The sequence below is a fragment of the Hyperolius riggenbachi genome, chromosome 11, assembly GCF_040937935.1.
Source record: "Hyperolius riggenbachi isolate aHypRig1 chromosome 11, aHypRig1.pri, whole genome shotgun sequence".
NCBI lineage: Eukaryota > Metazoa > Chordata > Amphibia > Anura > Hyperoliidae > Hyperolius > Hyperolius riggenbachi.
Genome location: NC_090656.1, coordinates 38954236 through 38975072, shown reverse-complemented (window position 1 = coordinate 38975072; position 20837 = coordinate 38954236). Strand labels below are relative to the sequence as shown.

The 20837-nt window shown below is 46.1% G+C and overlaps 1 protein-coding gene across 2 annotated transcripts in view; it reads left to right on the top strand.

Annotated features, from left to right (window-relative positions):
• The first annotated feature begins 1706 nt into the window (after positions 1-1706).
• Positions 1707-20837, top strand: part of CHST8 (carbohydrate sulfotransferase 8) — a 584914-nt gene continuing 565783 nt past the window's right edge. For both annotated transcript variants that reach the window (XM_068260871.1, XM_068260863.1), the window contains exon 1: positions 1707-1921. The gene's annotated coding sequence lies outside the window, so the exon portion shown is untranslated. The remainder of the gene's footprint in view (positions 1922-20837) is intronic.

The following is a 20837-nucleotide window of genomic DNA, read 5'->3' as shown; positions in this document are numbered from 1 at the left end:
CCAAAGCCCTCCCTGTACCTATTCCTAACCCCTAGACCCCCTGGTGGTGCCTAAACCTAAGACCCCCCTGGTGGTGCCTAAACCTAAGATAATAATGTTTTACAAACATTAATAAATAAAACATTTAAAGGGACACTTAAGTCAAACAAAAAAAATGAGTTTTACTCACCTAGGGCTTCCAATAGCCCCCTGCAGCTGTCCGGTGCCCTCGCCGTCTCCCTCCAATCCTCCTGGCCCCGCCGGCAGCCACTTCCTGTTTCGGTGACAGGAGCTGACAGGCTGGGGACGCGAGTGATTCTTCGCGTTCCCAGACACATTAGCACCCTCTATGCTGCTATATGGTATATGATACATGCTATAGCAGCATAGATGGCGCTATTGTGACCAGGAACGCGAAGAATCACTCGCGTCCCCAGCCTGTCAGCTCCTGTCACCGAAACAGGAAGTGGCTGCCAGCGGGGCCAGGAGGATCGGAGGGAGACAGCGAGGGCACCGGACAGCTGCAGGGGGCTATTGTAAGCCCCAGGTGAGTAAAACTCATTTTTTTTGTTTGACTTAAGTGTCCCTTTAAATAAAAAAATGTAAATAATTTTTTTGGGTGGATAATAATGTTTTAGAAATGTTTTACAAATAGTAATTGTAAAAAATATATTTCAATTTACGTTACGTACTGATCACTTTATTTTGTGAATAATAATGTTTTACAAACAGTAAGGGTTAAAATGTTAAATAATGTTTTAATTAAACAGGATAAATATGTTTAGTATTTTTATAAACATTATTCGTCACGGGCGCATTTTCTAAACGTAAATCATCACAAGTACAGTTATAAAACATTAAAAATCTCCGGGCGCCGTTTGTAAAACGTTAATAATCTCCGGCGCCCTTTTTTCCCTGTTCGGCGCCCATTAAATGATATTTATAATGGGAGTGAATGGGGCGCCCTTTTTGTCCACTTGTGTCATGCGCCCAAATCTCCTGCTTCCCCGATGGATTAGGTGAGCAGTTTTTGAAACTGCGTCTATTGGGATGCGCAGGCTCGGAGCCGTGGGCGGACGTGGGAGCGTGCACAGGCAGACATTCTAGCGCTTGTTTTTAAAACTGCGCCTATTGGCATATGCAGGCATGGAGCCACGGGCGAAAGTAGGAGCGTGTACAGGTAGACATTCTAGCACCTGTTTTTGAAACTCTGCATCTATTGGGATGTGCATATATGAAGCCGCGGGCGGACATGGCTACACAGACATTCTAGTGCTTGTTTTTGAAACGGGCCTAATTGACTAGTTACAATATAATAGTATTGTGTTTTCTATGTGATTATATTGTCCCACCGGACGCAACATTTCGGTCGATGTATAAAGTAGCCTATTCATAAATATGTCCCTTTAGGAGGTCGAGCCTTGTAATGACTGACTCCATCCATATATATAAAATTAGAATGCCATGTGCAGGGATACTGGCTGCAGCAGTCCATCTTATGGTATGATTGGCATGATGCACGTATCTCTGTCCCCCATGCCTGTGCAGTGAGAGGCAGGTGACTGGGGTAGAGGGTGTGCTGCCAGTGAGGCCCCCCTCCTCCTCCTACATACAGTACAGTCCTGTATGCAGAGTGCAGCTCCGCGCAGGGCAGACAGAGGGCGATGTTGGGTAGCGGAGAGCCGAGCGTGGGGACGCGCTTTATGCACAGTGAGGCGCGCTCCCGTCCGTTCCGCGTATCTCTCTCTATAGCAAGGTGGAGAGAGCGCTGTCTTTGCTGTTGGGGGTCCCTGCTGAAGCCCCCCGTGCCCGTCCTCTGCCTTCACCCTCGGAATGCTGTGAGCTCGCCTCCCTGCGGGCACCGCTCATCACGTGCAGCCAGCAGCCTGGCATCATCCCGAGACTGGCATCCCGGAGGAGCAGTCTGGATCAGTATACCCAGGTAGGTGCAGCATCACTAACTTCTGCCGTCCCCATCCTGCTCATCAGCTGCTCTGCCTGCAAACTTTATGCTGCTGCCAGTTGTGGGGCTGAGCTGGGGACACATAGAGGGGCTCATTCAGCATGGACTGGAATACACAGTTATTGCCTATCATTGGGGTTCCTGCAGGTGGAATATGCTAATCATCACCATCATCTACATCCTCATCAGCTGTTGCTGAAAGTTGCTCTGAAGACTGGGAGCTCACGTGTCTCTACAGATGTGCAAAACCATGAGTTTTCTGGCACATGTGTTATCGCGTTTTGTGTTTGCATTTGCGTTTTAAGGTGCATTATCTGTTTTGCATATTTAATAATTTTCAACAAAATATAAAAAAATGCATTATCAAAAATGTAAAAAAAAAAAATCACTTTCAATGTTTTTGCTACTCCATAGGCAAGCATTGTATGCGATTTACACGCAGTGTGCGACTTTTGTGTAGCCCGTAGACTTTCATTAAATGCAAATTCACATGCGTTTTCCGCTGTGCGGAGAATCAAATCCGTGTACTCCCCGCCAAAGTCAAACAAAGGGGCCAGCTCAACATGCGCGAAAAACTCTGGGTTCAAATGACTGTCCTCAGAGGCTCTTTCTGTGTCCACTAATATCCAATCTTAATTGTACAATCTTATCACTTCTATGTAATATGAGGGACTACCTAAAATATCCATTCAATGCATATTCACTAAGTTTACTCTACTACTACCTGGATTTGTTAAGATTGGACAAAAAAAATTGGATCATTAGTGGGCACCATTACTGACCGATATGGGTTGTGGATATCCACGTCTCCTTTGAGTGAATGCTGGGTTTGTATCTGGGGGGCTGAACTTCCGGAACTTTTTGTAAAGGGCTTATTAGATTAAACAGCTAAGTATGAATTAACTGACAGATTTGAGTCTGTTAATCAAGCTGCTGGAATTCATCGTTCTCTGAATGTGAGAAGTTCTGGATCAGCCTGTGCTCATTCTGGTTCCTGTAGGATAAATGTAAAGTTGGTCTTAGCACATGGTGCTGATCTCTCCACCGGTGAGGCTGCCAGTAATCAGGCACAGCTGCCGGGACTTGAGTCTAGCAGATGAGATGGGAGATGTGACTTTTTCTACAATCACCAGAGTCACCGCAGGCTGCACTGGAACTTGGCACATGAGACTGATCAGCTTCTGTGAACCAATGATCACCTGTTCTATGAATGAACGCTGTTATTTTAATCATTTATCAGCTCCAGGGATATCTGATCAGTCTTGTGGAAAGTTCTGGCTCAGCCATCCCTAATTCTATTTACTGCTCATTAAAAATTGCATTTAAAGCATATTTCTAGACTTGAGGCAGTTTCTAGAGGTGTTTTATCGCTTTTGTGAGGACACCTATCACTGCTTCAGACAAATTGCTGGATCTCTGACAGTGGTGTAGCTACAGAGCTGTGGGCCCCGATACAAGTTTTACAATGAGGCCCCCAAGCACTCTATACATAACAATTGATATGGCGCACCAAAACCTGCCAATGGCAACTACAGTGTCAGAGGAGCAAGAAGGGGATGGGGAACAGCTTGTTAATGATTACCACTATTCACAGCATCTATAGAAGTGATTATTATGAGCACAGAGCCAATAAAGAGCTAATACTGCGGTTAAGGGAGAGCCCTACGGGGCCCCTCTCGCCTAAGGGCCCCAATGCAGTTGCAACCTCTGCAACCCCTATTGCTAAGCCCCTGATCTCTGAACTGCCAGTGTTCCTAAGTGTAAATAACATGGGCAGTCCACAGGCATCCATGCCAACGGTTCATTGCTCCAACCGCTTTGGCTGAACCTTCCTCCGGAATGCTATAAAACTACAATATGAATGTTGTACTAATGATTGCTGGTAATTGGTAGCCGTGTGTGTTATTCCCGGCTTGCACATAGATTGCTGAAGACTCTCAGCACTCTTGATTTTCTCAGCAACAAGTGACAATCTCCTAAAGACACAGAGAACTGTCTGCTGATGTGAATGAGCCTCGAGTGATCTCACTGTCTGCAGTCTCGCCCCCAGTGACTGCCCATACAAGTTCCTTTTCTCCTGCAGAAGTCAGAAGCAGCTCCTGTTTTCTGGGCAAAAACTTTTTGAATGTTTAGTTCCTTGGCTTGTGTGAATAGTATAGAAGCAAATGAAGTGCTTAATGCATGAGTTGTGCACTTTAGGGGGAAAAGCTGTTCTGTAGGATATAGCTGTACTGTAGAAAGCTGCTCAGTTGCAACTGGAAATACTATTATTATTGTTATTAGTCTAGCATTGCCATTTTCTGTATCCCTCTGCAGACTATTTTCAACAATTTGTTCATCTGTCTGTCACAGGGACTCCTAATTTAATGTCGGCTTACATGGCTGGTTCTGAGCATTTGTCAGTTAAAGGGAACCTGAGGTGAGAGTGATATGGAGGCTGCCATATTTATTATCTTCTTAACAATGCCAGTTGCCTGGCAGCCCTGTTGATCTTCTGGCATAAGTAGTGTATGAGTCAAACCCTGGAACAAGCATATGGCTAATCTAGTAAAACCAGACTCAGAGTACCTGATCTGCTGCATGCTTGTTCAGTGTCTGTGGCTAAAAGTATTAGAGACACAGGATCAGGAGGACTGCCAGGCAACTGGTATTGTTTAAAAGGAAATATGGCAGCCTCCTTATCCCTCTTACCTTGGGTTCTTTTTAAGAGGAAACTGCAACACCTGGAGGAATCCCAGGCAAGCTGAGAGAATTTACAGTGTCCATCCTTGCTGGGAATTGATCCTAGGCCCCCAGCGCTGCAAGAGAAGCATGAGAACCACTGTGCTAGATTGTAAGTTAGTCGAGTCCAGTGTTATACCTGGTAAAGGGCCGCTACAATCCAATAGCCGCGTTCGGGGAGCCCTGAATGCGGCCATTAGACTGAAGCTGCACTTTATTTGGCCTGAGGAAGTGGGCTTGATCCCATGAAACGCGTTGCCTGTGCTTGTTAATAAATAGTTCTACTCCAAGTGAGTTGTCGTCTATGAGGTAAGCCACCTCAATCTTTTAGTTTTTAGTGTTTTTAACTTTTTTTTATACTCCGTTGGGCGCCTCTTTACCCCTTTCTTTGTCAGAGGCAGAGCCCTTAACCAGAACACTATCTAGCTGCATAAAGAAACAGTATTGTATATTTTGTACATGAAAATAACTTTCTTTCTGATGCTAGGTACAAATGTTTCGCTTTTTGGCTCGATGGATGCGTTTGATAAATTCCGTCATATCCGATATTACTCTCGATCGTTTTACTGCTTGATTTCCCATAGAAGTGAATGGAAAAAAGATATAAGAATCGAGCGGCAAAAACGTATCGTGTGTGTCCAAGCGTTAAACGTTGTTTATAAGTAGGGGACTGTCTGTACAGAAGAATCCTGCTGCTTTTTCACCATTGACTCTGAAGGGTCTCATCATCTAATCTCCTTATACAGCTAGATGCATGGAAGCTAATTTGTGTGGAATCCAATTAACCTGTTAAGCAGCTTGTGGGTCATGGCAGGAAACCGGAGTAAACGCAAGCCGGTAGAAAGCACAAATGCCAGGCAGACAGCGACGCCGGGGCGTATGAAGCCAGGACTCCAGTGCTGCAATAATATAAACCATGTGAGCTTGATATAGGCTTGCCAGGGTGAGCACCCTCCATGCAGCGCAGACGACATATGAACATGCGTGTTCAGCAGTCAGCGTGATTGCTGAGAGGTTAGTCTCATGAGATTAATCTAGCAGGGCCGTATACTTGTAATCGGATGAATGAGACACTCCACACAGGAATAAGAGCTTGCAATCAAATTCTGACTTTACTGATGATGGAGAGATTCAAGTACAGTGGCAACTTGTAGAGAGAATAGCAACGTTTTCTCCCTTATAAATGTGGTATTAAAACGTGTCTCAGAGAATGCATTCTGTTTGGCTGAGCTGAATTACACCAGTTTCTGCTGTTGCTCCCTTAGAGGAGATCATGTCTGAGAGATGCACTGCTGGATTCACCTCTGAGTGTTATTTCTTATCTAAACCACTTTCTCTTCTTTGCCTTTGATAAATGTTTTGAGACCTCAGAATAAAACGGCAATGAGGAGGAGAGGAGAGTGTCGCAGCTATAAAGTGTACTCAACTCCATTGAGATATCAAAATATATAAATGCAGTTTAGACTCCTGTGTTTTAATTCTAGAGATATCATGCATTCCCTGTATGTGGTGGAGGGGGTAACCAATCTAGGGAACTTTCTATACACTTTTTAAGCTGATGTTTTATAGTGGTGTGGTACGCATAGCTGCAAATTACAGTGTTCCCAATACTTCAACTACGTGACCTGACCTAACACTATCTGATCCTTTTAATGTTACGTTCCCTTCTCAGAGCCTAACCCTATCCTCCGCCTCAGTGATCCCCTTCCTTGACTTTCCCTGCAACATTTAGGCTGGATTCACACTGGTCAGTTGCATAACTCACGTGTTATAAGTGTGAACTGCAATGGAGAATGGATATAGACTTAAAGAGAACCCGAGGTGGGTTTGAAGAATATTATCTGCATACATAGGCTGGATCTGCCTGTACAGCCCAGCCTCTGTTGCTATCCCAAACCCCCCTAAGGTCCCCCTGCACTCTGCAATCCCTCATAAATCACAGCCACGCTGCTGACAAACAGCTTGTCAGAGCTGGCTGTGTTTATCTCTTTAGTGTCAGTCTGCTGCTCTCCCCACCTCCTTCAGAACTCCAGTCCCCGCCTGCATCCCTTCCCTCCCTGCTGATTGGAGGGAAGGGACGGGGGCAGGGACCGGAGCTATGCAGAAGGCGGGGGAGCAGCCGAGACTGACACTACAGATGTAAACACAGCCTCACAGCATGGCTGTGATTTATGAGGGATTGCAGAGTGCAGGGGGACCTTAGTGGGGTTTGGGATAGCAACAGAGCCTGGGCTGTATAGGCAGATCCAGCCTCTGTATGCAGATAACATTCTTTAAACACACCTTGGGTTCTCTTTAAATACAACGCCTGCAGTGAGTTAGAATAACGCGATCAGTTACAACACAGTATTGTGAACAGGTCCATAGGATTGTATGGGCAGTGAGCTGACATGACCAGGTACTGGGGTGTAGGAACTGGATGGTTGCGCTAAAGGGTTTTCTAGGGGCAACTAAAAAACTACAATCTCTCAACTGAGTTGTAACACAATTAACAAAGGACTATTTTGTAGGCGTCTAATGTAATAAAATGCTTTAACATCAGTCAAAAAAGCTCACCCCGTTCTACTTACCCAGGGCTTCCTTCAGCCCCTTGACATGTCCCACGCTGAGAGCTCCGTGGTGCAGAGGCTGACCTATAGTGCGCCTGCGCGTCTGTCAATCAAGTCCACCTTGGCCACGGTGTACTGTGCAGGCACAGTAGCTCTGCGCCTGCGCAGAACACCGCGGACGACGTGGGCTTGATTGACAGCGGCACTTGCACAGGAGCGTGGAGCTGCGGCATGGGACATGTCAGCTGCAAGGGGCTGGAGGAAGCCCTGGGTAAGTAGAATGGGGAAGGGGGGGGTGCTTTTATTGACGAATCTTTTAAAGTGTACCCGAGGCGACATGTGACAGGATGAGATAAACATGTGTATGTACAGTACTAAACATATTAATAACCAGGGTGTTGTACTTGTTTTATCTCGCTGCCTGAAAGAGTTGATTTTTAAGGATGGAAGTGACAGCTTCTGTCTTGTCAGTACCTTGTCAGGAATATAGTAAACATCACTGATAAACAAATTACAGCCATAAAAGATTTCCTGGCAGAATACATTTATCTACATATTTCTGAGAGCAGAGGGAGAGAGAGAGGGTCAATATAGTTCATGTATTTTCATTTATGGACACTTAACAGACTGCAACTGAGCAGAGACAACAACACATTTAATCTACTTTCTAAATGTTTAAATATAAAATAAAATCCTGGGATGTCTAAAAAAGTCATTTTTAGGAGTCAGAGGATAAATATAATTGTTTATCTCATCAGTTCATTTTCACCTCGGGTTCACTTTAAAACTGTTTATATAAACAGGCAGTGTTGATTTTACCTCTCCTGAAGAAGTATCAGTTTTATTAAGCACTATTATATGCACAAGGACACTTACTGGCTTTAACTGAAGACCACTGTTGATGGACAGATCTGAAGAAGCGAGAAACCTGTTGTCCATCATGGTACTTAATAAAATTCATAATTCCAGTCTTACTGGCCTTTTTCTTCAGCACGGGTAAGACCAACATTGCCTCTCCCTTTTTTTAAACTATTAGTTGATTTATGGGCTGCCTCTGAAACCGTGTCTGAGCCCCATCTTACCGAGCGCCAGCTTTGGCGAACTATTACTGATCTCCATCACCCAAACATGGCTGAGGGCAATCCAGTGGATTGTGTTAAAAGGAAAATGACGTATCCTTTTCAGTTTAAGTTCCCTTTGAGCCAATGCAGAACCACAACACAAGCCACCTTTTCTGCCCTGGTGCCCCTCTGTCTTCCCACCAGTGGTGGACCGGTGGCCCCAGCAGGAAACCTCCCATAGAAATGTGCTTCTAGGTCTCATAGCCGGCATAACTAACCAAAGCTGGAAACATTACCCAACATGACTGACTAATCCCATTTAGGATTTCACAGGAGATTAATCTCTTTTGCTTTCTGATACTTGACTAAATTACTGCGTGGGGAGGTCAAAGGTGTAAGCCTGATTGTCTGTGTCTCATCTTCCATGGGGATCAATATAATGCAAGCTTAGCAGTTAGTCACAAGAGGAGGGGGCTCAATCTGATTTTATGCTGGTAATAAAGCAGAGCTTGTTTGTGTGTTTGTGCGTAATTTTATGAAACCTTTACAGTCCCACTAGTGATGGTCGGGGATTTAAAGAAGAATTGTCATGAAAATCTGAAAATTTAAAACACATACAAATAAGCAGTACATTTCTGCCAGAGTAAAATGAGCCATAAATTACTTTTCTCCCATGTTGCTGTCACAGTAGGTAGTAGAAATCTGACATTACCGACAGGTTTTGGACTAGCCCATCTTCTCAGGGGGGTTCTCAGGGCTTTCTTTATTTTTAAAAGCACTTAGTGAATGGCAGTTGCTCCGTCCAACTGCAAGAATAGTGTGCAGGGAGGCTGACCAACATCTTTGTATTAATCATTTTCAGGGAATGTCTTTATAAAAAATAAAGGCCATGCTAAGAATCCCCCATGAAGAGATGGACTAGCCCAGGGGTCAGGAACCCTTTTAGCTGAGAGAGCCATAAACACCACATATTTTAAAATGTAATTCTGTGAGAGCCATACAGTATGTTTCAAAACTAGGACAGTGCAGATGCGAAGTAGAGGGCTCACGTCCCGGGTGCCATGGTTATGCTGCTCTTGGGTTTCAGCAACATCAGCAATTTCCCCCGAGAGCCAGACAGGAGAAATACAGACTAACAGCGTGTACAATTATCTTACTGACTTGGGGGTTGATTCACTTTGTAGGACGAGATCCCTGCACTTTAGCCCAATAGGCTGCCTGTCAAGTGCGGGAATCTCATCACTGGACCTGACAAGATCCTGGGTGGGACAATTGGAGCAGCCGTCAGTGTTGGAGGTAGCGCGAGTAAGTTAGTAGTGCATGCTACAGCAGTAGCGGGCCTACTCTGAAAATGTTACTTGTGCTGCCACACTAAGCTGTGCTGCTTGAGCAGTGTAGCTTAGTGAATAAACCAGTACTGATTTGTATGTGAGCCAGATGTAGCCATCAAAAGAGCCACATCTGGCACCCGAGCCATAGGTTCCCTACCCCTGGACTAGCCCAAAACCTGTCGGTAATGTCAGATTTCTACTACTTACTGTAAGTGACAGCAACATAGGAGAAAAGTAATTCATAGCTCATATTACTCTGGAAGAAATGTTCTTCTTATTTGTGTTTTACATTTTAATATTTTTGTGACAGTTCCTCTTTAAATATTTACAGTTAGCTTGCGTATGTAATGCATATTGTATGCAAGTTCCTAGTTCAGTGTTCTTCCCAGGCTTTTTTAGGAGGGTGCTCCACCCAGCTATTTTTGGTGTCCACCCGGCTGTTATCTGCTCACCTCCTCCTCTGCTGTGAGCAGAAAAGCGCCAGCCCTGCATTCTCTCATCTCGTCCCACCCGGCTATTTTTTTGTGCCACCTGGCTGGAAAAAAATTCGGTGGACAACACTGTAGCTGCATGCAAGTTGAATTAAATTTACATGCAAGTCAATGTCTCTATTGATAAGAATGTTTAGTAATGCAGGGCTTAGAATTATTTGCATCTTATTGACCATCCCCAATCATCTGTCACGATTAAAGTGAACCTGGGGTGAGAGGGATGTGGAGGCTGCCATATTTATTTCCTTGTAAACTGCTCCAGTTGCCTGGCAGCCCTGTTGATTTTCTGGAATGAGGCCTTGTTCACATTCGAGGCAGTTTTTTGTAAAATTCTAAGCGCGGGCGATTTTCAAAATCGCCCTGAAAGCTCTTGTGCAATGATTCTCTATGAGAAAGTTCATATCAGAGCGGTTCGGTTGCGATCTGGGCGATTTGCCTCAATGGAAGGTATAGGAAAACCGCAAAACGCTAAAAAAGGCAAGCGATTGCGGGAAAGGGTTTTTTTTTTTTTTCTGGATCAAAAGACGGAAGCACTCTGCAAAAGCGAATACAAAAACGAGCGACCGCGCAGAAAATCGCCAGAAGACACTTTAAAAAAACACGGAAAAGAAAGCCCACCGGGGACGGACACATGAGCCGAACGTGTCTGAGTCAAAACCCTGGAACAAGCATATGGCTAATCCAGTAAAACTGGAGTTAGCTGAGTCATAGTACTTGATCGGAGACAGGATCAGGAGGACTGCCAGGCAACTGGTATTGTTTAAATGGAAATAAATATGGCAGCCTCCACATAACTCTTACCTCGAGTTCCCTTTTAATGACTTGATTTTAGGAATGCTCCTCACCTGTCCTTCTATCCCCTGCTTACTTCTTATCTGTCCTGACTCAGAACAAGAAAAAAAAAGTTAATATTCAGTGCTATACAATTCCCACTGTGAACGTAGCCTGAGGGCCCTTTCACACTGGGGCGGTGCAGCGCATCAAATTGCCACGCTGCTACCACAGCCTAATGCAACCCTATGGGGAAGGTCATACTTCCCACGTTGCTGTACACTGCGCCGGAAATGCCTAATCTAATGCTAGCGCAGAACTACGTTACCGTGCGGGATCTGCGGCAATCTGTTTTGGGCCAGAAGTCATGTTATTCTAGGGCGACGCTGTTTTTTTTAAGAGTTGACATCGCGGCGCGCATGTGCGGAATTGTATTTTTACAATGCACCTCCGTGCACTTCCGTCTACCCTGAAGCAGGAAGTGACCGTACTAACGCAGTGTTCCCCGAAGGCCTGTTTCTGGCGGAGTGCCCACCGCACCGCAACGCTACTGCAAGTTTGTAGTGTAAAACCGACCTGAAGGTGTGAGCATAGACTAGATGGAACTCGGTCAAGGATGCTGTTCCTGGCCTCCTCAATTGAGAATCAAGCATATGTACAGGTGTTCTCCAAGCTTGTGTCAAGATTCCACCCAATAACACTTTGCTATGTTAGACTCGTTCTTTGAACCCCCCCCCCCCCCCTTTCCAAAGCAAAGATCTTTCAAAACAAAAAAATAATTGTTTTGCTGTAGCAGAGTGATGTCTGTACACCGCGCAACCCTCACACTTTTGCCCGAGGGATCGACTCGCCATCTCTTTGAGTTACCATAGTGTGAGCCCACCCCTGAGGACAGGGATGATAGAGGGATGTCTCGGTCTTTCATTATGGAGGACAAGTTAGGAACCTGGAGGATGCCATTGCCTCCTAAAAAGACTACTTGGCTATTTTCAATACAGTATCGTTCGATAGCATCTCTCACTCACAGCCGATTCCGTACGCAGGAGTGATGGGAAATATGGTTGCGGGAAGTAAAGGGCTTCTCTAAATGTTGATGTATCAGTATCGTAAAATGGGCTTAAAGAGGATCTGTGACTTAAAAAAATCCCTCTGGGGGATACTCACCTTCCCCGCCCCCCTTCCTGTGACTAGAGTGGGGCCGAACCGCCGATTTTAGGTTCGCGAACCGGGTTCGCGAACTTCCGCGTAAGGTTCGGTTCGCATAAAAGTTCGCTAACCGCAATAGACTTCAATGGGGATGCGAACTTTGAAAAAAAAAAAAAATTATGCTGGCCACAAAAGTGATGGAAAAGATGTTTCAAGGGGTCTAACACCTGGACCCCCAGGTGGAGGAGTGGGATACATGCCAAAAGTCCCCGGGAAAAATCTGGATTTGACGCAAAGCAGCGTTTTAAGGGCAGAAATCACATTGAATGCTAAATGACAGGCCTAAAGTGCTTTAAAACATCTTGCATGTGTATATATCAATCAGGTAGTGTAATTAAGGTACTGCTTCACACTGACACACCAAACTCACCGTGTAACGCACCGCAAACAGCTGTTTGTGTAGTGACGGCCGTGCTGGACTGGTGCGCACCATGGCGAGAACAGGTATGCAGTGGCGGGTTCACTGAACAGAACAGGTATGCAGTGGCGGGTTCACTGAACAGAACAGGTATGCAGTGGCGGGTTCACTGAACAGTACAGGTATGCAGTGGCAGGTTCACTGAACAGGTATGCAGTGGCGGGTTCACAGAACAGGTATGCAGTGGTGGGTTCACAGTACAGGTATGCAGTGGTGGGTTCACAGTACAGGTATGCAGTGGTGGGTTCACAGTACAGGTATGCAGTGGTGGGTTCACAGTACAGGTATGCAGTGGTGGGTTCACAGTACAGGTATGCAGTGGCGGGTTCACTGAACAGGTATGCAGTGGCGGGTTCACTGAACAGGGATGCAGTGGCGGGTTCACTGAACAGGGATGCAGTGGCGGGTTCACTGAACAGGTATGCAGTGGTGGGTTCACTGAACAGGTATGCAGTGGTGGGTTCACTGAACAGGGATGCAGTGGTGGGTTCACTGAACAGGGATGCAGTGGTGGGTTCACTGAACAGGGATGCAGTGGTGGGTTCACTGAACAGGGATGCAGTGGTGGGTTCACTGAACAGGGATGCAGTGGTGGGTTCACTGAACAGGGATGCAGTGGTGGGTTCACTGAACAGGGATGCAGTGGTGGGTTCACTGAACAGGTATGCAGTGGTGGGTTCACTGAACAGGTATGCAGTGGTGGGTTCACTGAACAGGTATGCAGTGGTGGGTTCACTGAACAGGTATGCAGTGGTGGGTTCACTGAACAGGTATGCAGTGGTGGGTTCACTGAACAGGTATGCAGTGGTGGGTTCACTGAACAGGTATGCAGTGGTGGGTTCACTGAACAGGTATGCAGTGGTGGGTTCACTGAACAGGTATGCAGTGGTGGGTTCACTGAACAGGTATGCAGTGGTGGGTTCACTGAACAGGTATGCAGTGGTGGGTTCACAGTACAGGTATGCAGTGGTGGGTTCACAGAACAGGTATGCAGCCAGGAACAAGCTAAGCCTAACTAATCTTTCCCTATGAGAGACAGTCTGCAGCAGCTCGCCCTACTCTCACTAACGCAGGCACACGAGGTAGCGTAATGGCCGCCGCTGCCTGCCTTTTATTAGGGGGGGGGGGGGGAGTGGCTCCAGGGGCTAGTGTAGCCTAATTGGCTACACTGGGCTTGCTGACTGTGATGTAGAGGGTCAAAGTTGACCCTCATGGTGCATTATGGGGAGAACCGAACTTCCGCAAAAGTTCGCCTGCGGGACGCGAACGCAAACCACTGAAGTTTGCATGGAACCGTTTGCAGGCGAACCGTTCGGCCCAACTCTACCTGTGACCCCCCACTTAGCCTGCTTAGGTCCCCCGAATTGCGGCGAGGTAAATATTTACCTACCGCGATCCAGCTGAAAAGCTGCTACTGCGCCACCGCTGGATCCCGGAGCAGTAAATAATCAAGGCTTGTCGGGGAGGATTCCGGGACACTTCGGGGGAGGCAGTGCTGGATTGCCTGCAGCTACAGGGATGGGTGAGGTCTCATTGGGACCCTGGGGCTTCCCCTTCCCGAAGTGAGTATCCCCAGAGGTATTTTTTTTTTTTTTTTTTAATTGCAGAGTCTCTTTAAGATCATTTATGTGAACCCGAGTTGAGAGGTATATGGAGGCTACCATATTTATTTCCCTTTAAGCAATACCAGTTGCCTGGCTGTCCTGCTGTTCCTCTGCCTCTAATACTTTGAGCCATAGACCCTGAACAAGCATGCAGCAGATCAGGTGTTTCTAACATTATTGTCAGATCTGACAGATTAGCTGCATGCTTGTTTCTGGTGTGATTCAGACACTTCTGCAGCCAAATACACCAGCAGGTCTGCCAGGCCACTGGTATTACTTAAAAGGAAATAAATATGGAGGCCTCCATATCACTCTCTCCTCGAGTTCACTTTAAAATGAAAATAATCAGACGTTCTATTCACAATTTGCTCTACAGATGCAATTATTCGTCATAAGTTTATGTTCAGTTCAGGTTTGCTTTCAGTAAAGGTTTGCGATAGAAGATAGCCCAGTCTCTGCTTGTCTTGCAGGGTGCCATGAAATGAATTTGGGGGATGTATAATTGGATTTGTTCCCTTCCTGTAAGACTGCAGACCGGCTTCCTTGCTGTCATAATAGAATTTCATTGATCCTAGCACTGTTCACAGTTGTTATTGACCGCTGGCAGTTTTATGGGTATGGTCAGTGAATTAGGTTAATAATGCTGTTAAATATACTGTTCCCATGTAACGCCGACTCTTAGTGCATTGACTGGAAGTGGCAGCTGCTTGCTTGGCCAAATTGCAATGCATACAGTAAGTCGTTAAAGTTTATAGCGCCATACATCAAATGCATTGAAAGGCGTACAGTGGAGCTGTGGTCCAGCACAACGGATCTCTGTTCAGAGGATGTCGCCCATCCATTCACCAGCAGCTAATGGAACCGCTACGGCTCCGGGCTCCGTATTCCTCATCCAGTAACGGTCTAGTTCCCGGTGATGAGATGGGGTGAGTGCCGGTCTGTCTGTATGAGATGGCTGTTCTGAGAAGATAGTCGTGTGTTTGCTTCAATGCTGTTTTCTGCAACAATAATGCTTTGTGAAAGATTTCGCTCATCTTGCAGAGATCAGAGAGCCCCTGTTTGCGTGGATACTTTATGTAGTCCCTGATATCACAGTACATAGATGTGGTAAGATTGTACAGTGAAGATTGTATCATTAGTGGCCACCTGTAGGATTAAACTCCATATTGGCTGGAAAAAAATCATTAAATTGCTTATTCAGCTCACCTGTCCTGTTGTTTTTAGTGTTCACTGTCAGATTTAGTAAAAATGTGATATGGGGAAAAAAGAAAATACGTTTTCTGCTGGTCTCCATATTTACTGTTTTTCTGTGATGCCAAAAGTGACATTACTTCTGCCCTTTCTTCTTATTAAAGGAATACTTAAGTCAGCTAAAAAAAATGACTTTTACTCACCCGGGCTCTCCTCAGCCTCCTGCAGCTGAACGGTGCCCTCGCCGTGTCCCTCCGATGCGCCTGGACTCGCTGGCGGCCACTCCCGGTTTGGCCGTCACCGGCCGACAGGCTGGGAACGCGGCTGATTAGCAGCGTTCCCGGCCGCAATAGCGCCCTCTATAATGCTATTGCGGCCGGCAACGCGGCTAATCAGCCGCGTTCCCAGCCTGTCGGCCGGTGGCGGCCAAGCCGGAAGTGGCCGCCGGCAAGTCCAGGCGCATCGGAGGGACACGGCGAGGGCACCGTTTAGCTGCAGGGGGCTGAGGAGAGCCCCAGGTGAGTAAAAGTCTTTTTTTTTTTTAGCTGACTTAAGGCCCCGTTCAGACTGCAGAACGCAGACCGCAACGCATGCGGACCGCAACGCGTACGAACGCACGCCATCCGCGTTCGTATGCGTTGCGTGGCTGATCCCATCACTGAAAAGTGAATGGGACAGCCATGCGTTTTTACAAAAAATGCGTGCAGCATGCGTTCCCGGACCGCACAGGTCCGGAACGCATGCAGTGTGAACATCAGACATTGCACTCTATGCAATGTCTGATGTCGTGCGTGTCGGCCACCTGCACGCGTTTCCATAACGCGGCTGGAAACGCGTGCAGTGTGAACGGGGCCTAAGTATTCCTTTAACTCAGCTCATTGTTAATGTTCCCTCCCTACTGCCACACCTTATTGCCCCTCCAACAGCAAACATTATCTAGACAACAAGCTTAGGTCACTGTGTAAACTCTTCAAAGGGAAGGGGGATTCAATTACCTTCTGGTCATAAGGCTCGTACACACGTCGGATTTTCGCAAACGACCCGTCGTTTGGATCGCTCAAGTCCAGTCTGATCAGCTGAACGACAGAATGTACACACACCCAATTTGATGTCCAAATGACCGGTTGTTTGCGAAAATCCGTGTGTATGTCCCTTTAGTGTCCCCTTAACTTATCTGAAGGAAGCTTTCTGTTATTTGCATGCGGAAATCAGCTTTTTGCTGTAGTAAAAAAACAAAACAAAACCTTCCCACAATCCTGCTGGCACTGCACGGTTCCTGCAGTTAGGCAAGGGCACCAGACCAGGTACAAGGAGCCCAGGTTCTAGTCTTGGTCGGGGTACCCTTTGCATGGAGTTTGAATGTTCTACCCCTGTTTGTGTGGGTTTCCTCCAAACGAACCAGGACATTTGGCCATGGGGATCTCTGTGAGTTGGATGCTAGATGCAGATTGCAGCCGATTGGCAGCAGCATAGGAAATAATGGTCAACCGACTAAAGCTGGTGGTCGCTTGGGTACCGTGGTTTGTGTTAGAGATTGGAAGGGGGAGGCTAGTTTTATGCACTTGAAAGGGGGAGGGGCAAGGGGAGGTGTCAATTTAGGCACTAGGAGGGTTCAAGTGAGAATAGGTGACTGGGTAGTGCTCCATTCCTGCAATGTGTTTACATGTGTGCTTGTTATTTAACCCTTTTTAAAGAGAAACTCCAGTGAAAATAATGTAAAAAAAAAAGTGCTTCATATTTACAATAATTATGTATAATTGATTTAGTCAGTGTTTGCCCATTGTAAAATATTTTAAATCCCTGATTTATATACTGACATTTATCACATGGTGACAATTTTACTGCTGGCAAGTGATGTAGCTGCTGCTTGCTGTTTTGGCAGTTGGAAACAGCTGTAAACAGCTATTTCCCACAATGCAACAGGGTTCACAGACAGGAAACTGCCAAGAGTACATACTCAGAATTTCTTTGTCGGAGGGGTTTCACCACAATATCAGCCACACAGTGCCCCCTGATGATCTGTTTGTGAAAAGGAATTATTTCTCATGTTAAAGGGGGTATCAGCTACTGAGTGGGAAGAATTTGATTATTGTATTGCCCAGTAAGCAGAGAGAGTATGTTCTGACCTGTATCTGTAGTGCTTGCCACAAAGGGTTAATCACTCAGCAGCACAGGGAGGAGGTGGGCTGGGGTCAACTCGGTATAAGGTAGCACACCCCTTTGAGAATTGGTAGTGTCTGGTAAAACTGTCCATATGATAACGCTAAGCAAATAATTAAAGAGAGGTTGTTGAGGAAAGCCTAGCTCTCATCTACAACACGCCAGCTCAAGGGAAGTTAAGGTGCCTACACACATCCTATCTTGATTGGCCAATATTACCAACTCTATATCTAGTAGGAAAGCTTAGCTACACAATCTGTTCAACATATTCCAAATCTGTTGGACCTAATGCTACATGGAGGTGGCAAACCTTAGTGAAGTTCCAGTTACCTGAGTGCACTGATCCTCCATCCGTAAATAAGCTGTACTTCCTTTGTGGATTTGTTAGCCAATCACTTATGAATGTACCTTATTTTCAATGACCCCCTAGTATGCAGGCTGCTGTGACATTAGTGACCTTGCCATTCAACTAGGGCAGGTGGGAGGGAAATGTGTCCCTTGGCCATATCCCTCGGCCCTATCGGCCATCCAGTGCAGAATGTACGCCATTCATGCTCCCTAAACGTCGCACCTCCACAAAAGTCTACCTAGATGCGTCTGGCCCAGCCCTTTCATTCCTGTCCCCTTTTATTATGACCCCTTCAGGCAATCTCTTCACTCCAGTCCTGCAAGTCCTTTGCTTGATTACTGTACAGAAGCAGGAAATGAGGGGTTCCTGTGGCAAATGGCCTATTTGGGGGTCCCATAGGCGCTAATACAAAATATCGGCTATTGGGTGGCGGGCCTGTCCAACCAAAATTTTTCATTTTGAAAATTATCAATTTGAATTCATTTTGAGAAAGGGGGTCTTAGGGTTAGGAGTCGGAAAGGAGGGGGTCTTAGAGTCGGTACTTAGATAATCCGATTTAGACTACTCAGTTTATGAAACCAGGTACCCAAAATTGCTCTGACTTAGACTCCTCGACTCCGACTCCACAGCCCTGGTCAGTAGGAGGGGTCTTGGGGTGATGTGTCAGGAGGAGGAGGGGGGGTGTCTTAGGGTTAGGCATTGGACGAGGGAGAGTTTTGAGTGAGAGGAGGGTTAGGTTTAGTTGTAGTATAATATGGGTAATATTTACCAGTGTTTTACTATAGTCATTACCACTATAAATATTTTTTTGATTTCTTTTGGTGCACGTTATACAGTATTTATCGTTTACTCTTATTTCAGCTTCACCTGTGTCCTTTTATTACCGTTATTTTACCATATTTATTCATACGTTATTTATATTTATGTCTAACGGAGATAATCAAACATTTGTTACTGGTATATACGATATTTAGACATTTCGGCTTCACCCCGCGCCCTGTTTTTCCTTGCACCATTATTTAACGTATGCTTAAAGCACGCCCTGATACTGGGGATGGTCAGAGGGATGCTGGTCTTTCTGGCTTGCATGAAAGTTGTTTACAGCTTGGGATATGGCCAAACCACATCGCCAGGAAGAGCACTGGATTGGCCAACAAGCCACATGGAACGTTTATTAAACTTGTATGCTAACCATAAAATATTAGCATCTCTATCGACCATATCTGCTTGCTATTGAATATGTAATGGGTGGAAAACACATCTCATTTCAGCCCGTTCACACTGCAATGCAAAATCAGGCGGTGAACACATCCTATGTTCCGTTTCGGGATGAGTGGCAGACGGTTAGTGATGCGAGTACAGCAAATGTAAACTGGCAGGTATGTGAGCGGCACGGAAACTAGTGCATATTGAGTGGATGTACCCACTGTGCCGTTTCTCCATTGCAATGTGAACCAGGCCTTAGCGCGCGTTTACTTGGGAGGATGATTGAACTACTCTGGTGGACGTATGGGTGGCCCGCCATTGCTGGTTCGATACTCTATTACCCATCAGGTCGCTTTAATACAAAAAGCTGATGTTTGAGCTCCGTATCTGCTTTTCTCAATGCCTAATCTTTCCCCACCGGCGTAGTTAGGCGCGAGGTCTCTGCTAGACAGGCTCAGACGAAATGAAATCAATGTAATTCATAAGGTTTCTTTAATTAAAACGGGTTGTAGTCGTCACATTTGAAGGAGCCCGCATCCTGCCTGTTTCTGCCAAGCCGAAAGTTGACCAACTTTTAATTAAAAACTCGACAACCGCTTCATAAAGTTGAGAGTAAGTTAGCGCTGCCTGAAGTTTATGACTAAGTTCCCCCAGAGTGGTAACCTGCAAGCTTCATACGAACTCCCCGGACCTATTAGAGCTTTGCCGGGCTCCTGGCTGTTTGTTTATTATAGGTAATCCTGCGGGGAGTTCTCTGCTTAATCCCATCGCCGGCAGCTATGTAGCCTCTCTGCTAAAACCCAGCGCTGCCTCCACACCGCCAAGGGGCCGTCTCCAGCTCCCCGCACCGTAATATAGCGTGAATTATAACCGATATTTATTGGATCATGAAAAGTACAGATTACTGTTTGCACAACTCACAGGGAAGAGGATTCAGGTGCGAATTCCTGGTTGGAAATGATAGGGCTCTAATGAACGCTTTGCTGACAGCTGCTACCTGCAAGCTGGGCTTTGTGGGAAACGTTTGGGTTGGCTGTTAAGGAGGGGGAAGGGATGGATTGTCAGCTTCTGTGCCCAGATGTAGCGCTGTGTTGACACAATGGTATCATTTTTAGAGACTGGAGGGTTAGTGGGATCTGATGTGTAATCCGTGTGTTGTTGGGAGGGATTTGGATGGAGCATGGAGGGTTAAAGATTGTAGAAAGGATCCACGGGGATTTAACTCGTCCTCCAGACAGGCAATTAGAGGCGGTGGCTGCGCACCTGCTGCAGGAGAGCGAGTGCGCAGCGTTTGACCCGTCTCCCCTTCTCTTGTTAGTTGTGTTTTGTAGGGAAGAAGAGAAGTGAGAGTCTGATCACATGCGGATCTTAATTATTTATAGCCTGGCATCAGTCAAGGGGTGTAAATGATTTATTTATAAATCGACAAGACAGACTCACCGGGATTGGAGATTTCTTGCCTCTTGACAATGCTGAGCTGCAGCACAGTGGCTGCGCTTGAGAAAGGAATGCGGAACAAACGTCCATCACCGGCAGTCTGAGCTGGTTCACTGGTGAATTGAATCCCACTATAAATTCTAGTATAAATAGGTCTGTAGAGCTATCCACACACATAAGATGCTTGTCTGCTGATCTGCCAGACTGGTCTCCTGTATGTATGAACCTTGTCACTCTTTTAGTGATAGATTGAGTTTTTTTTCACGCTTGGATGCAATCTAAAAGTGCCCATACGTTTCTTGATTTTCCATTAAGCGATTGATTTTATTGAGCGATCGAGTCGACTAGTGGCCCACACACAGCAAGCGAGATCCTACGATTCTCCTTAACTAATCAAGCT